The sequence below is a fragment of the Cryptomeria japonica genome, chromosome 3, assembly GCF_030272615.1.
Source record: "Cryptomeria japonica chromosome 3, Sugi_1.0, whole genome shotgun sequence".
Classification (NCBI taxonomy): Eukaryota; Viridiplantae; Streptophyta; class Pinopsida; order Cupressales; family Cupressaceae; genus Cryptomeria; species Cryptomeria japonica.
In genome coordinates this window covers 809,952,982-809,971,761 of record NC_081407.1, presented here as the reverse complement: position 1 = coordinate 809,971,761, position 18,780 = coordinate 809,952,982, and positions in this window count along the sequence as shown.

The following is an 18,780-nucleotide window of genomic DNA, read 5'->3' as shown; positions in this document are numbered from 1 at the left end:
AAATTCTTTTCAACTAGGCTTTTGAATTTAGGTTTTATGTCAAGGTTGTCTCCAATCAATTCATTTGTCCACAAATTCAACAATTTTCCATGGTGATTGAATTTCTCGTGCTTCACATGAATGTATGCTTGAATATCTTCAACCAACACAACTCCATCTGGTATATGGAAAAAGGCACCAACCTGATCAGTCTCCATCATCTTGTAAGGAGTTTTCTTGAACACGGGACAAGGCTCAATTGCAATGTCAACAACTACAAGAGTGGCCATGGACGCAGATTCAACAAATTGAAACTCTGATTGATTCGCTAAGAAACCCTAATTGCCTTGATCACCTTTGACACTTACAATGCTCTTTTGTTTCTCTGTGAGATAAAAATTTGTTGAAAATCCTCTTTTAACCTTTCATCCACTAGTTCATATTAAATGCTTATGCGTTGTCATCCTACTACCTCTACTCATGCAATGACATGTCAGATTTCCCTGATGAGTCATAAATTAGCACACTTCTCCATATTTACACACACTCAATTACGTTGTCACTATAGCCTCACTTTCTTTGGCAAGGGAAAGGATATTTTTTTGATTGATCCCCCTGGGCCAAAGCCGCATGTTCTTTAGTTTCCAAATGATATACTTGCACTGGAGCTAGGTGCATCCACAATTTCTTTCTTCTTCCAGATCTTCTTCATTTTAGCCTTCACATCTTCTACATTAGTCTTCCTTGCCAATTCATTTGGAGCTTTAGCCTCACTCCTTCTGCATTGTCTTGCCATGTGTCTAGATCTGTTATAGTTCTAACATCTAACATTCACCGAAGTTTGTCTTGACCAGCATTGGTTAGCTTTATGTCCAAAAATCTTGCATGTATAACAACGACCTTCAAAATCATTATGTCTATTTTTATCTATAATTGGATTCATACATTGATTAGCTTTATGACCATATTTATTACATACATAACATCTACCAGAGAATACTTAAGAATTTTGACTTACACTATTCTTACATTCTACTGCCTTATGACCTATTTTATTGCATTTATAACAAGAGCCATTAAAGAAAGTATTCCTTTTACTTACCTGTCACTCAACCGATTACTTACCTTTATCCTTCTTCGTGGATTTATTGGACTCTACTGCCTTTGTTGAAAATGGATCCACTTTGTGTTTCATGTTGGATTGTGAGCATTCGTCGGATTCTAATCTTTCATCCTTTTTGTTTTCCAAATACATATTTATAGTTATCATATTATTAGACCTACCAGAACTAGGTTTGTTTTCTTGTTTCTTTTCTTGTTTCTTTGCTTTCTCTAGATCTACTTTTAAAGTTGTTACTTCTTGCTTTAGATTTTTGCACTCCTCTGATTTGCACCTCACCATTTTGTTTAAGTACTCCTTGGTTTTCTCATTATCTTCACTTTTGGTTTTTAGATCTATGATAGTGTTATTTGCTTGCTTGAGCTCTTCACTAACTTCTTTATGCCTTAATTTAAACTTTCGGATTTGTTCTGTTAGCTTCTTAATACATTCATTAGCCAACTATATATTTTCTTTCAGATCTTTGTTTTCACTTTCTAATGCCTCAAGATCCTCAAGAGCATTCCTAAGATCTTCACTTAAATCCATAAATTCAATTTTTTGGATCTCCTTTGAGTGGTTAAACTCTTTCAAAGGACTTCGCTTTGATACCAATTGTTAAATATTTGAAATATTGAGAGGGGGGGTGAACTAATTCAAACTTCTAACTAACCAATCACATAACATAATTTAAATGCAGTAAAGGAAATCAACACATAACACCAGATTTATACGTTGAAAACCTAACATGGGAAAAACCATTGAGAGGATGAACTCTCAAGTATAGTGTTAAATGCAACCGATTACACATTATAAAGGTGGCTCATTGCCAGTGGGGCTCATTTTCCAGAGGGCTCACTACCCAAATACAAAGAAAAAGCTCACTCCCAAAGGATAGGCTTTTAGCCAAAATATAAAATTGAATTGCTAGAATTGCATTTTTCATATGCATGAAACATAGTTTTGTTGAAGTACGCAATTTATTTTACATTCACTGTACATATACCACTTGTAAAACATTCACATTTGCAATTACAAAACTTTCGCATAAACTATATGTACACATTAGTTGTTAAAAACAACTCTACACATCTCTTGCAAAACTGTTTATTATTTATCTGCACCAAAAAGTTTTGTTAATTTGGCTCAACCGGAGAGGGGATGAGACCCAGACACACACATGGTACTACATAAAATAGCTTCATACAATGTCAGCTACAACATGAATCCAAAACACCTTATAGAATATGCCTCCTTCATATCCATATAGGACTGGATCCAAAATTGCCTTGTAGAGTGCAGATGAATTAGAGGGCCTAGATACTGGATCACAAAATTGCGTGAAATAAACACCAAAATAAGTGTACATACTTTTCACATTTAAAGGAGAAAAAACCAGACCAACAGCATATGCCAAAGCAAACAACCAAACCACACCAAAACCATGTATGTCGGACCAGACTACATCAATGACAACAAGCCAATAGTTATGTACTTTCAAGATGATATTGTGTTTTTTACCTCTAATTTCAAAATTCAAATGAGTCCATTTGAGTTGCTACAAAATGACTAGAGGGAGATTGTGAGTATGACTTGGCCCCCTATCAAGTTGTCAACATTTGTGGAGGCATTTCTAGCTTGGGACATGAGCAGAAATTTTATTTTGGCTAAGTATTTTTTGGTTCTGCAATTATATTTTTTCTTTGAAAAACGTTACAACTTGAAAATACAAATTTGTACAACTACAAATTTGGGCAATTTTAATCCCATTAGCTTATTTCCAGAGATAGTTTGGGACTATTGATGGAGAGTTTAATTAGTTGGGCTAATAAGTTTGGGTGTTGGTTGGATGTTTGGGCACCAAATTAGTGCTACTGCTTATGTTCATCTTGCACATATATTTGGAGCAGTGGATTTGATTTCAATGAAAATTATTAGGAGGAGGTGTGTTGTGTTTGGAATGGGTTTATCTTATGATGACTTTCATGAGCTTGCTCCATTGGTGTGTTGGCATTTGGAATTATAACAGACAATGGGAGATTGTTGGCATTTCAATAAGGATATTGAGAAGGTTGTTGATGATTATGGATATAACTGATTAAAGATGATTTATTATCTTAATATTATTATTTTGTCATTGATGTCAAGAAATTGATTTTCTAATTCAGTATGATGTTGCCATATCTTGAGAAGTATGATTTGATGAGTATAAAGATGTTGGTAAAAGACACACAAAGAATATGATGAATAAGGGGATGAATAAGGTATTCAATGGGCAACTATTACCGAGTCAGACAATGATGAGATCATAATGTTTAGATTGTTTTAACATCATACATATGTTGTAAATTGTAAGGTTAATACTATACTATGTTACTAAGCAAAGAACCTAGTCGGTAAACCCTAAGGTTATCGCTATCGGTTAATGAAGGCGGAATGTCTACCAAGTGAATTTTAGTATTTACCGAGTTGTTACCGAGTAGTAACCGAGATGTAACAGAATACATTAAATGGCTACATGTGTTATTTAATGAAGGAAGCTGATGAGCTGGAACTGATTAAATGATTGGTATGTTGTGCATGAAATTTGTTAATGAATCTATGGCAAAGGAAAATTGGCATGAAGACCTATAGCGCAGATTGAACCGCATTACCCTAGCACAAGTTCCAAGAAATGTATGCAAGTTCCCAGGCGGGGTAAAACATTTTTCAGATCAAAGGATACATTGAACCTGGACAAGATTGAAGATCTGATGGCTATGATTGATCATGGGAAATGTGATCAAGGAGATTAAGCAGTTAGCTAATTGTTTATAAATAGGGAGCCATTGATAAACAATGTATGTGGGCATATGTATCCACAGGGATGCTACATAGTGATTACCAAGCACAGAAGCTTGAAGACATGTTTGAATAACAAAGTATAGAAGCCCAGCAGATGGACAAGATTAGTTCTATGTCTAGATTGTATTGAGCAAATAAGATTCTGCTTTAGCATTTTAGATGTGAAGTTGCAGATAGATTTTTATTACTGTTATCATGTGAAAGTGACAGAAAATCTCTTAACCGAATGGACTTAATAGCCTTATTTGTAAAACCCTCTAGCAAGGTGACATTCTGATTGAGTGTTTGAAATCCTTTAACAAGGTCACTTCTAACAAGGTGAAGATCCTAATAGATCATAGGGAAATCCCCTAACCAGGTCACATCTAGCAATGTGTTTGTAATCTTTAACAGGATATGCTTTTAACCGAGCATACTCTAGAAGAGTATATTTCTTAGTGGGTCCGAAATCCCATAGTGGTTTTTCCCTATTTGGGTTTCCATGTTAAATCTGGTTTTATGAGGTTTATGATGTTTATATGCTTTTGAGTTTGCATGTTTAGCAGTTTTGGTTATATTACTGAAGTATATGTTACCGAGGTTGAATCTAATGTTTTTATGGAAGATTAAGTTTGTATGATTCACCCCCCCCTCTCATCTTGTTGGCTATTGGATATGTACTTACATTAAGTATCAGAACTATCAATTGGTATCAGAGCTCTGGACTCCGGAAGAAAAGTTTAAAGGTACTCGAGGCAAAGATCCAAAGATGTATAAGAGGGATGCACCGAAGCTGAACAAGTCAAGTTTCTCTACATGGCAGAAAAGGATGAAGCTGCACCTATCAAGAGTTGGAGAATATGTTGTATATTATCTGGAGAATGATTTCATCACACTGAGCACCTATCCATTAACTATGGAAGAAATAAAGGCAAAGCAAGAACATATCCAAGCAATGATTGAAATAAGATCTGCATTGACTGACTCAGAGTTTAATGATCTAGAAGGCTGCAATGATGCAAAGGCAATGTGGGACAAGCTCATATCTGTATATGGCAGTGATGAACATGTTCAAAGAGAAAAAGTAGACAGTCTAAGAGGACAACTTGAATCTATGAGGATGAATGAAGGTGAGAACATAACCTAGTACAGTACAAGACTAAAGGAGATTGTCAATCAAATCAAAGGAGCAGGTGGAACTATTGAAGAAAAGGATATAACAAGTAAGTTGTTAAGAACCCTTCTACTGGCTTATGCAATCCGAGTCTCTGCAATCAATGAATTGAGGTCTGTACCTGATATGTCAGTTTCTTTAGATGCTACTATTGGTAAGCTACATGCATTTGAGTTAAGTAACTTTGATAATAGTGGATCTTCGATAAATAAAGTTGAATCTGCATTTAGTTCTTTTCATCTTGATGAATCTAATGATTACAATGAAAGAAAGTATAAGTACTTTGAAGGAGATCACAGTGGATCAAGTGAAAGATTTCGTAAGAACATGGAAGAAGTACACAAACTGTATGAGGAAATCAGAAAGCAGGAAGAGTTTGAAGCACTATTAGCCAAAAGGTTACCGAGAGGCAAAGGTAAGTATAAAGGAAAACTACCTTTGAAATGTTTCAATAGTGATAAGATAGGACATATGGCTTCTAACTGTCTTGACAAAGATTCTACTAAAAAGAGAGATTACTGAGATGACAGACAAAAAGATAATCATTACAGAGGACATCGAGACTTCAAAAGAAGAGATAGAAAGACATGCTTAATAGCCGATGAGGAATCCAACGATGATAAATCAGATGAAACTGATACAGAGGAAGTAGTTTATGTGGCTATCAAAGATGGATCAGATGAAGAAAGGTATGAAGAAAAAGCCCTAATATCTCACATAAATACTAATGATTCTTGGATCATAGATATAGGATGCTCACATCATATGACAGGTGATAAACACAAGTTTGTTATGTTAGAAGATTATGATGGAGGCTATGTAAGATTTGGTAATGATGCACCATGTCCAGTAAGAGGTAAAGGATCTTTAAAACTTCTTGACAATGCAAGATGCAATGATGTTTACTGGGTTGAAGGTTTGAAATACAATTTGTTGAGTGTAGCACAGCTAAACAATATAGGTTACCGAATAGAATTTGAGAAAGGAATTGTCAAAGTTCATGACAAGCATGGAAAGTTAGCTGCTACCAGGACACAAACAAAAGGTAATACATTTCACCTTGACTCAACTCGGAACAAGTGTCTGTATGCAAAGATAGATGATACCTGGTTATGACATAAAAGGTTTTGTCATATCAATTTTGATAATCTGATCAAAATAAGCAAAAAGCACCGAGTAAGAGGTCTACCGAGTCTTGAAAAACCTGAGAATGCTATGTGTTGAGGATGCTAGATGGGTAAAATGACAAGATCAAGCTTTACAAGTAAGTCTTACACTTCTAAGGGAATTTTAGATCTTGTGCACACTGATCTTTCTGGTCCTATGAAAGTTCAAAGTTATTATGGTGATAAATATTTCATATTATTTGTGGATGACTATTCAAGGATGATGTCAGTAATGTTTTTAAAAGAAAAATCAGAAGCTTTTCAAATGTTTAAATGGTACAAGGCAAGAGTTGAAAATGAAACAGGAAGACAACTGAAATGTCTTAGATCAGATAGAGGAGGAGAATTCACATCTAATGAGTTCAACTTATTCTGCAATGATCATGGTATTAAAAGACAAGTCTCTGCATCGATAACTCCACAGCAAAATGGAATAGCTAAGAGAAGAAACAGATCTATTGTGGATTGTGCCAGAACCCTGAAAATTAAAAAGAAAGTGCCACAAACATTTTGGAGAGAAGCAATAAGCACAACAGGTTACACCCTGAACCAAGTACAACTGAAGAAAGGTACTTTGAAGACACCATATGAAATCTGGTATGACAAGAAACCTAATGTAAGTTATTTTAAAATCTTTGAAAGTAGATGCTATGTACACAAAGATGATAGAAATGGCAAGATTGATCAGAAAAGTGAAGAAGGAACATTTCTAGGTTATTCTTCTGGAAGCAAAGCATTTAAATGTTTGATCAAATCATCTAACAAAATAGTAGAAAGTGCAAATGTGAAAATTAATGAATTTGCAGAAAGAAATGATGAAGGAAATTCCAAAGAACCAGAAGACTATGATGAATTTGTCTATGTTCAACCGACAAGTTTTACCGAGAAGACTGTTGAAGAAAATGAAGAGAATATCCAGTTACCGAGTGATGAAGAAGATCATACAGAGCCTACCGAGCCTGTATTAGCCAAGTATGTCAGAAGACATCATGCACCAAGTCAGATTATAGGAGATAAGGATGATCCAGTGATGACAAGGAACAAACTGAGACAGAACACATGTCTGATATTTGAATTTGAACCGAGAATAGTGAAAGAGGCATTTAATAGTGAAGATTGGATAAATGCTATGACAGAAGAGATTGATCAAATCAAGAAGAATGACACATGGACACTAATCCCAAGACCGAAGGACAAAAATGTGATCGGTACAAAGTGGATTTTTAGAAACAAGCTAAATGAAAAAGGTGAGCTCATTCGAAATAAAGCAAGACTAGTATGCAAAGGTTATGCTCAAGAAGAAGGAATTGATTATGGTGAAACTTTTGCACCTGTGGCTAGACTTGAAGGAGTAACAACATTGTTGGCATATGTTGCTTTCAAAAACTTCAAGGTATATCAAAAGGATGTCAAATCTGCATTTCTGAATGGAATATTAGAAGAAGTTTTTATTGAACAACCTGAAGGATTTGTTGAAGACAAGAGTAAAGATTAGGTATGCAAATTGAACAAACCATTATATGGTCTGAAACAAACACCTAGAGCATGGTATGAAAGATTGCACTCTTATTTGATTAAGATTGGTTTTATAAGGACAAGTGAGAACAACAATATGTACATGAAGAATGATGAAAATGGAATACTGATCTCAACCATATTTGTTGATGATATTATATTTTGTGGAAATGACTCTTTATGCAAGAACTTTGGAAATGAAATCAGCAAAGAATTTGAGATGTCATTAATCAGTGAGATAAAGTATTTTATAGGTTTACAGATACTGCAAATGAAAAATGAGATTTTCATTACTCAATCCAAGTACATAAAGGAAATCTTGAAGAAATTTGGAATGGAGGATTCAAAACTAGTAAGTACTCCTATGACTACCAACTGTAAACTGTCAAAGAATGATGAATCTGCATCTATTGATGAGACATTTTACCGATCCATGATTGGAAAGCTACAATATGTTGTTCACAATAGACCAGACATAGCACATGCAGTAGGTATAGTTGCAAGATTCTCTGCAGATCCTAAGGAAACACACATGACAACAGTCAAAAGAATTTTTAGATACTTGAAAGGCACCAAGGATTATGGCTTAGTATATCAGAAAGGAAATGATTTTGATTTAAAAGTTTATACTGATGCTGATTGGGCAGGCAACATTGATGACAAAAAAAGCACAAGTGGGGGAGCTTTCTTTTTAGGAGAAAGAATAGTGAGTTGGCTTAGCAAAAAACAAGGATGTGTTTCACAGTCAACAGCAGAAGCTGAATACGTTGCTACAGCATTGAATTGTACCAACATAGCATGGATCAAACAACTGTTGGAAGGTATAAATGAGAAAGTCACCGAGCCAGTAACTATATTCTGTGGCAATACTAGTGCCATTAATATTTCAAAACATCGTGTTATGCACTCTAAAACAAAGCACATCTCTATCAAATATCATTATCTTAGAGAAGAAGCTCAAGAGAAGAAAGTGGTGTAAGAGTATGTTAGCACAAAGGAACAAATAGCAGATATCTTCACCAAGCCACTACCAAGCGACATTTTTGAGTATCTCAGAAGTAAGTTAGGGGTCCTACCTATATCTTCTACTCAGTGACCGAGTTCGGTGAAAGCATCAATTCGATGACTCTACAGAATATCCTTTAGGAGTTGATGTTGATTTACACACTTTAGGATGTTTTCTAAAGGTGTACAGGAAACAGGAATTGAAGACAAAATGCTCTGACCAAGACTAAAGTTGACACATTACAACAGGAATTCACTTCATACAGGAAGAAATTATGTTTTAGTTCTTTACTTTTTGGCATTGTTGTCAAAGGGGGAGAAGACTAAAGAAGATTGAAGAAAAAGGAGAGAAGACTGGAGAAAAGAGGAGAAGTCTAATGTATGGGGGAGAGTTCTGATGACAGGAAGAGAGCATTTCAGAATCTCACAAGCAACTCACAGCAATCCGAATCAATTAGGTCAAATCAATTGGTTTTGCCATCAATGCCAAAGGGGGAGATTGTTGGCATTTGGCATTATAACAGACAATGGGAGATTGTTGGCATTTCAATAAGGATTTTGAGAAGGTTGTTGATGATTATGGATATAACTGATTAAAGATGATTTATTGTCTTAATATTATTATTTTGTCATTGATGTCAAGAAATTGATTTTCTAATTCAGTATGATGTTGCCATATCTTGAGAAGTATGATTTGATGAGTATAAAGATGTTGGTAAAAGACACACAAAGAATATGATGAATAAGGGGATGAATAAGGTATTCAATGGGCAACTATTACCGAGTCAGACAATGATGAGATCATAATGTTTAGATTGTTTTAACATCATACATATGTTGTAAATTGTAAGGTTAATACTATACTATGTTACTAAGCAAAGAACCTAGTCGGTAAACCCTAAGGTTATCGCTATCGGTTAATGAAGGCGGAATGTCTACCGAGTGAATTTTAGTATTTACCGAGTTGTTACCAAGTAGTAACCGAGATGTAACAGAATACATTAAATGGCTACATGTGTTATTTAATGAAGGAAGCTGATGAGCTGGAACTGATTAAATGATTGGTACGTCGTGCATGAAATTTGTTAATGAATCTATGGCAAAGGAAAATTGGCATGAAGATCTATAGCGCAGATTGAACCGCATTACCCTAGCACAGGTTCCAAGAAATGTATACAAGTTCCTAGGTGGGGTAAAACATTTTTCAGATGAAAGGATACATTGAACCTGGACAAGATTGAAGATCTGATGGCTATGATTGATCATGGGAAATGTGATCAAGGAGATTAAGCAGTTAGCTAATTGTTTATAAATAGGGAGCCATTGATAAACAATGTATGTGGGCATATGTATCCACAGGGATGCTACATAGTGATTACCGAGCACAAAAGCTTGAAGACATGTTTGAATAACAAAATATAGAAGCCCAGCAGATGGACAAGATTAGTTCTATGTCTAGATTGTATTGAGCAAATAAGAATCTGCTTTAGCATTTTAGATGTGAAGTTGCAGATAGATTTTTATTACTGTTATTATGTGAAAGTGACAGAAAATCTCTTAACCGAGTGGACTTAATAGACTTATTTGTAAAACCCTCTAGCAAGGTGACATTCTGATTGAGTGTTTGAAATCCTTTAACAAGGTCACTTCTAACAAGGTGAAGATCCTAACAGATCATAGGGAAATCCCCTAACCAGGTCACATCTAGCAATGTGTTTGTAATCTTTAACAGGATTTGCTTTTAACCGAGCATACTCTAGAAGAGTATATTTCTTAGTGGGTCCAAAATCCCACAGTGGTTTTTCCCTATTTGGTTTTCCATGTTAAATCTGGTTTTATGAGGTTTATGATGTTTATATGCTTTTGAGTTTGCATGTTTAGCAGTTTTGGTTATATTACTGAAGTATATGTTACCGAGGTTGAATCTGATGTTTTTATGGAAGATTAAGTTTGTATGATTCACCCCCCCCCCTCTCATCTTGTTGGCTATTGGATATGTACTTACATTAAGTATCAGAACTATCATGGTGCCTAGGGTTGAGTTCTTTGAAGGGTAGTTCTTTGACAAGATGAATGAGTTTTAGTAGTTTTGGATTGTTCTTCTTTCACGTAATTTTTAAGAGGCATCTGGTATAGGTGTCGAACATGATAGTGATTGGAGCAGATTGTGTAGCGAATCTCTTAGGTTGACTTGGGACCCTAGGATCATATTCAATTTCAATTTGGTTCAACATGGTGATCGTGGGGCTGAAATAGAATTGCTTAAGGATAAGAAATCTTTGGGAAGGGTGGACTGTAATGTTCTTATTTTTAGGTACTCTAGTAATGTAGTTGTTGCTTACTTTTTGAGTTTGTGTCAGCATGTTCAGATGGGTGATTTGATGTTCCTTGTGAGCTCAAATGGCATAGAGGATTCATATGACACTTTTAGATGTTATTTTTGGTGTCTAGTTTGGGCTCCAAAATTCTTGGAGAGAGCATCTATTTTAAGTAAGTCACCCAATTGGGTCCTTTTATCATCTTTTATCATTAGGATCACTCATACATAATCAAATTTCAATTTCGATATTTTTCAGCCATTTCTATTAGTTAGGTGTAATATTGAGTTTTATTTATTTATTTTCACTAAGGTTGTCTTTTTAATTAAATATGTTAATTGGGCGCCTCAATGTTATAATTCCTTGGAAATGGAATGGGAAGTTTTAAATGATGGGACACTTAAAATTGACTTTTAAGAGTCAAAAAAAATTTTAAAGTAAATTAAATCACTTTTTGGAGTTAAAAGGCTTAATAAATAAATAAAGTGATTTTGAAAGGGAGTTTCTAGAAAGTTCCCTAAAAGGCTTATAAAATGGAGGATTAGGAACTCATTTGGTATATTGAGTTTATTAGTTTTGATATTTTCTTCTAAGAAAACCTTGCATGGTTTTGGAGATTAGAACTTGGTCCATCTCAACCTTCTTAAGTACGACTCTTGAAGAAGACTATCTATGGCAGTGAAAGATATACTTTGGCTAGTACTTGTTGGAGATATCTTACAAGTATTTCATAGTACACTTATAAATTGATTTTTTTTAGTGTTCTTCAAGTTTCAAGAACTTTTGGAGGCATTTCTTAGTGGTGGTTGTATCATTCCAAGTACCCTAAGATTCACATTTTTGTTCATAGATTTGAAAATAAGACATATATTATCTTGGGTATTGTCTTATAAGTATTCTTACGGCTAGGCGATGTGGATGCATATATAATATGTGGGTTTTGGTTTGGCATTTATTTTTATAGCCTAGGTTGCCCCTTGTAGGCAACACCCAACTTGGGTATTGGCATGTGGAAATTTTTGAGGTATTTTCCTACGTTTGTAAGTTGTAAAATTATCTTTTTGAGGCATTTATGGGTTCCTAACAGATCTAGATCAGTTTGGAGGGTTAAAAAAGTGGTTGGAAATTATTATGTGAATTGCCCATGTTCTTTTTTGTGCATTTAGTTGTTCAAGAAGACCTCTAAGTTACATTTTTTGAGTATTAAAGGCATGGTTTGGTGGTTTGTGGATTTTCATAGACTAAAATATCATGGCCAGCCTATAGTAATCTATGTATGAGATTTTAAGGTGAATTTGAAGGTATTTGAGACCTTTAACAGCAAGAAGACACATATTTTTTGAAGGTACTCGATCTGAGTCTATGCTCTAAGTGTATACTTGATTGTAATATCCAAGTTGAATGTCAAAACATCCTACTTTTTGTGAACATCAATTTGTATGGCTCATATATTTCAATTTTATACTGTGTTAATGTTGTTTTTCCATAGACATGTATATGTTATGAATGAAGGAAAAAAATCAAACCACTATTTCAAGTATTTATTTGTATTGACAATTGTCATGAATCGACAAGTTAATGTACTTTTTCAATAAATGTATCCAAATTGTTTGACGAAATTACTTTATGATAAAAGTCCAAAGAAATTAATAGCAAATAGAACTGCATACTATAGTGGTATCGAAGCAATGTATCATATCACCATGAAGGGTCAATAAGAAACATGAAGAATTTTGAAGAGCAACCACTAGAAAAGTTGATAGGATTGAAGCAAAGTTGTCAAAAACAAAGTGTGAATTATTAATAATTACATCAAATTAATCAAACTTGTAATGAGTCTTGGAAAAACTTAAATTTCTTTCATGAGCATCCTAGGTGGTTAAGATCTATATTTGAGAGAAAAATAGAAACAAATGAAAAAGGTTCTTCTAGTACAAGAAATGTTGATCTGGTAACAAGAATGAATTGCAATGAAAAGATCTATGTTTTTCTTGCAAAAGGTCTTAGGAGCCTAATCATCAATGTGTGAGTGAGAATGTGAAAGTATTAGAGGAAGAACAAAAGGTTATAGAAAGAGAGACTAAATAGCGTAAATAAAAATATTGTCCTATCATCTACCCTAGCATCTCAGTTGAAGAGTGTGGTGATGTCGAGCCTATTGAAAACTCTAATCCCCACATGCCATCATTTCAAAAGGTTCAAGAAGAGGAAATTGCTTATATAAGTCTTGATGCTTCTCAAAATAAAGATGAATCTAATTCTTCATATTGTTCCACTAGTGAATATGAGTACTTTGATGTCCATAAGATCAAAGAGTCTAAAGATAAGTCAAGTGTAAGGATGTTAAGTAAAGGAACAACTTTCTACACTAACCTTGAGAGGAGGGTAATGCAAAAAAATTTACAAATCATTACAGAAGTTACATAAAATAGAAATAGACATAATAACATTCAAACCATAACAAAGTGATTTACGTGGGGAAAACCCTTTCAGGAGAAAAACCCCACTCCAAAAGTCGCCCAATATATTATTCAGCAATAAAAAATAGCTTACAATATACTTGTGGAGCAAGATCTTTACAAGAGTACCACTAATCAGATATTTAGAGGTAACTCAATAGCCATAATACTCTTACACACAACCTCTATCTCACGCACCTCATATATACAAGATACAATACAAGAAATCATCAAACAGTATTACAAAACCATGGGCTAAAACTACCCAATAAGGTGTAGCCAACCTTATCTCCCTTCTAGATGCCCTATGACATGTTAAAATAGACATCAACATGTGTCTCTCCCTTTTACAACTCATTTATGTGTCTGATACACTTTATATTTCCTATTTCAGGAGTACAAACTTTCAGAGGCCATAACTTGCGAACCATGTGTCTGATTGATGAACCATTTGAAGCATCGAAAAGCTCTTGAAGTGCTCTATCAACTCTTAAACCACTACATTGTTTACGCCCACTTTTCAAGGTATTTTGGAGGGTCTAAAGTCCCCAAAATGAAGTTTAAACATTTAATTACACCCCTCCAAAATGGAAAGTTTAATATCTTCAAAACTATATGTGATCTTGTGATGAAACTTTACCGACATGCTTATCTAACCAACCAGAAGCTTCTTGGAGAATTTTGCACTTGTAGACACCTAAAATTGTCATGTCTAATTAAATAAATATTTTATTTATTTAATTATTTTATCATAATTCTTCTATTAATTAAATAAATCCTTATTTATTTAACTAATTCATTTATCCTCTTCTAACCTTATTTCTCATTTAAATAAATACATTTATTTATTTAAATTATCCTTTTCCTAAATTAAATAAATATCTTATTTATTTAATTATCCCACTTCTTCTATTAATTAAATAAATCTTTATTTATTTAATTAATTCATTAACCTTTTCTACCCATGACACGTGTCATTCATCTCTTAATTCATACACTACCTACCCTCTCATTATTTTATTATTTTCTTTACCTACCCTCTAATCATAGCCGACCTCTTTTACACCTCTCAATCTTATCCCTCAATTTCTTATGGTGTCTTCTATATAAGGAGATGCTTCCTTCATTATCAAACCCTGACTGGCTAATCAATTTATGCACTTGACTGCACTACGCTTTTCATATGAGATCCTACTTGCAACCACATTTCTATTCTTTATTGAGCTCTTGTGCACATAAAATCTGAGAGCAAACATATCAAGCAAGATCAATGGAGATAGGAAGAATGGAGATTCAAACCCTATTGGGCATGTGATTTCATTTGATTTGCATTGTCTTAGGTAATCTTCATATGTTATGGTGGATCTTTGTTGTTGTTAGGCTAGGGTTTTTGTGGTTGAATTCATTTAGTCTTTCATTATCATTGTTGTTATCCATTTTCACCATATACAACACTATTTCATGCTCAAATGAAAATTTACTATAAATAGTAACCTCATGTAAATGCAAGGTTGAGACACCATTTTCCCAACATTCTCCCACTTGTTGAAAACCTGGTTAGAGAAAAGGGAGTATCAACACAATGAATCAATTGCTAGGGGCCATAAGGCCCATAGATTCTGAACACAATCTGAACTTCTCTGTGCTCGCAGCCTTAGTTAAAGAATCTGTAGCATTCATCAAAGTTTCTACCTTAACTAGCTTCACCCTGCCATCTTCAACCATATCTCTGACAAAATGATATTGAACATCAATGTGCTTGGTTCGAGCATGAAATGTTGGGTTCTTAGCTAGGTAGATCACACTCTGACTATCACAATAACTGGCAGGGCTCCATATTTTATTCCAATGTCTGAACAGAGTCTCTTAAGCCAAATGGCTTCTTTACAAGCATGAGTAGCTATCATATACTCCACTTCAGTAGTGGACAAAGCAACCACATCCTCTCACTTACTCATCCAACTAATTGTACCACCAAATAAATTAAATACATAAGCACTGGTGGATCTTCTGCTATCAATATCACTTGCCCAATCTGAATCCACATAACCATGAATATCAAGGGAAATCGCATCTCCAACTATATTACCACGATAACACAAAGAATAATCTGAGGTGCCCTTCAAATATCTGAAGACTCTTTTGACTGCATCCCAATGAACTCTACCAAGATTAGACATATATCTGAACATAACTCCCACTACTTGGGCAATGTCTGGTCTAGTACAGACCATAGCATACATGAAACTTCCAACTGCACTTTGGTAAGGCACTCTGGTCATGTCTTCCATCTCTGATGAGGATGTAGGACAATCTACATCAGATAATTTCTTTCCAACTGCAAAATGAACACATAATAGCCTACAATCATGCATGTTGAACCTTTGTAACACTGAATTCACATACTTACTCTGGCCTAGCCATAGATTTCTCTTTACTTTATCTCTTTTAATTTCCATCCCAATAATGTGCTTTGTTTCACCAAGTTCTTTCATTTCAAATTTAGCAACGAGCTGAGACTTTAATTTTGAAATCATACCTTTCCCTTTACCAATGAATAACCTATCATCAACATACAATACAATGTATAGGAAATGACCACCATCAGATTTATAATAAACATGGTGATCTGATTTAGAATGCTTAAACCCCAAACTCAACACATATGTATCAAATTTCTGGTACCACATCTTAGGACTCTGTTTGAGGCCATACAAGGATTTCTTCAATTTACAGACCAAATTACTGTCATCCCTTACCACATAGTGCTCTGGTTGTGTCATAAAAATATCCTCCTCTAAATCACCATGAATGAAAGCAGTTTTCACATCCAATTCCTCAACCTCTAAATCATAAGCAGCAACAATAGAAAGCAAAAATCTAATGGATGTCATTGTAATACCCTAAAAATGGTCACCTAAACCATGGGCCCCTAATCTCGACTACATCACCAAGGTCCTAACCAAAGGCAATTAAATTAATCTTGAGCATCTAATTAATTAATTCTTAAATCATCAATGTCACATGGCAAATAAATCATTCTATATTAATTAAATATTTATTTAATTAATTAAACATTCCAAGTAAATCATTTTAATCAATTATCCTATCTGTTTAATTAAATATCCTAGCATATTTAATTAATAAATCAATTTGCCATTAAATCATGAAAAAAGGAATTAATCTAAAAAAAGGAATTAAAATTGGAAAAAGGAATCAAATTGAGATATCTAAAAAATCTCAGAAAAGCAATTAAATCAATTAAATCTCAAAATTGAATGAAAATATGGAATAAATCATTTTTTATGATTTATCTTAAATTTAGCTCAATTTCCTTTAAAACCGAGAAAAGCAGCCAATCACATCAATTCACCTAGATTGTGCTTCCTCTTGTAGAATTTCGACTGCTCATCATTAATCAATCTTGACCATTGGTCTCTCTTTGGATTTTCTATAAATTCAAGCCCCCATCTCCCAATCAAAAAAAAACCTGGAGATTTATTGTTATTATGTTGTTTTTGCTCTAGATTCGTTGAGAATATTGTGCTTTGAGATTATTGCATTTTAGCTTTTTGTATATTTAGTTTATTCATTCATCTAGCTTAATGTTCATTCATCTAGCTTAATCTTGCATCCATCTAGCTTAATCTTGCATCTATCTAGCATAATCTTGCATCCATTTAGCTTAATTTTGTTAATCAATCAAACTCTCAAAGTCTGCAATCAAACAAATCTCATGTCTTGTTAATCAATCTATCAAACTCTATCAAACATCAACATGTCTTATACAAGGAAGCATACACTCGAAACCAAACAGATCGGTCTTATACGGGGTACTCACTCTTTGAAACCAGACATTCCTATCAATGATCACACAAATCAAAACAATGACATAGATCAGTATGGATGTTGGATTTTGTCCAGTTTGGTCTTATTTACTGTACTGAAGTGTTGCATCTTTGCTTTAGCTTGTACATATCCTTCAGTCACTTTTGTGACACCCTAGTTCTTTTTGGAACCATCATGGCTTGAAACCGATCAACGTCCTAGTCTTAGGGTAATTGAATGATTGATCTAAATGTCCTAAGCAATTTAACCAAGTCAGTTTTATGTCGTTAGTACCAAGACACCCAATCTGAGTCAGTCACCTGTCTCCAAACTATTGCGGAGTTTTACCACTGAGTAAACAAGAAAAACAAGAACAATAAAAACAATCACTAAAACTGTTTGAGATGTGATTAAAAATATTCTTTGTGTGATGTCTTTTAAATTGGTTTTCAATTATTGTTCCCTCTGAGTAACTCGAGGAAGTCTATCTTGACTAAGAGGAGCAAGGACTGGGGGCATAATACTTTTCTTTGTAATCTGCTTGTAGGAATGATTTTGATGATCTGAAAACATCTCATAAGTTGGGTGTCTGTGATAAGTGCCTTCACATCAAGGTGAACTGGCCACACATACCTAGACTTCGTTTATTTGTATGCTACAGGGAGGTTGGAATCATTTCCTTGTCTATTTTGAGTAAATTTCTTTATTATGCAATCTAGATGCATGCTTAATTTGTCCTAGGCTATCAACGATAAAAGGGTCATTGCGGACCAGATAATCAATATTGCATATGAAAAGCAAGGAACTCTACTTTGTCTAGTGTATTTGCATGCAAGCAGCATTCAGGTCATCCTGGCTCTTTATGTCTTGGTGCCTATGTTTGCTTCCTAGATCGAAAGGATGTGACATTTAGGTCATCCTGGCTCTTTGTGCCTTGGTGCTTATGTTTATTCCCATATTTTTGCTCAGTGATGATACAAAGAAAATTAAAATCCAGTGATTCATTCCTAGTTTGCATACATGTCCTAGTTTGCATCTATACTATGTTTTGTGTTTAAAGTGATTTCAGCATGATAGAAATGTTTATGGGTGAGTTGAATCTGAATCAATCAACATTTCTCTGCCAAGTGGTCAATTGTATCATCATCATTGACACAATCAAGTACCTATGTATCGACATCACAATTCCTACATGAGATGTTAGTTGCATACATGAGCATATCATATAAATCCACAATTCCATTACGCATTCATTTGCATTCATACTATTGCATGAAAAACAACAAAATAAGCATTTGCATTATTAGATCATCGTTTTCATTCATCAAATTATTTATTTGCATATGAAAAAGAAACAAAAACATCCATATTCATCTACATTACAGACATACATACTGAAAAGAAATGCATTCAT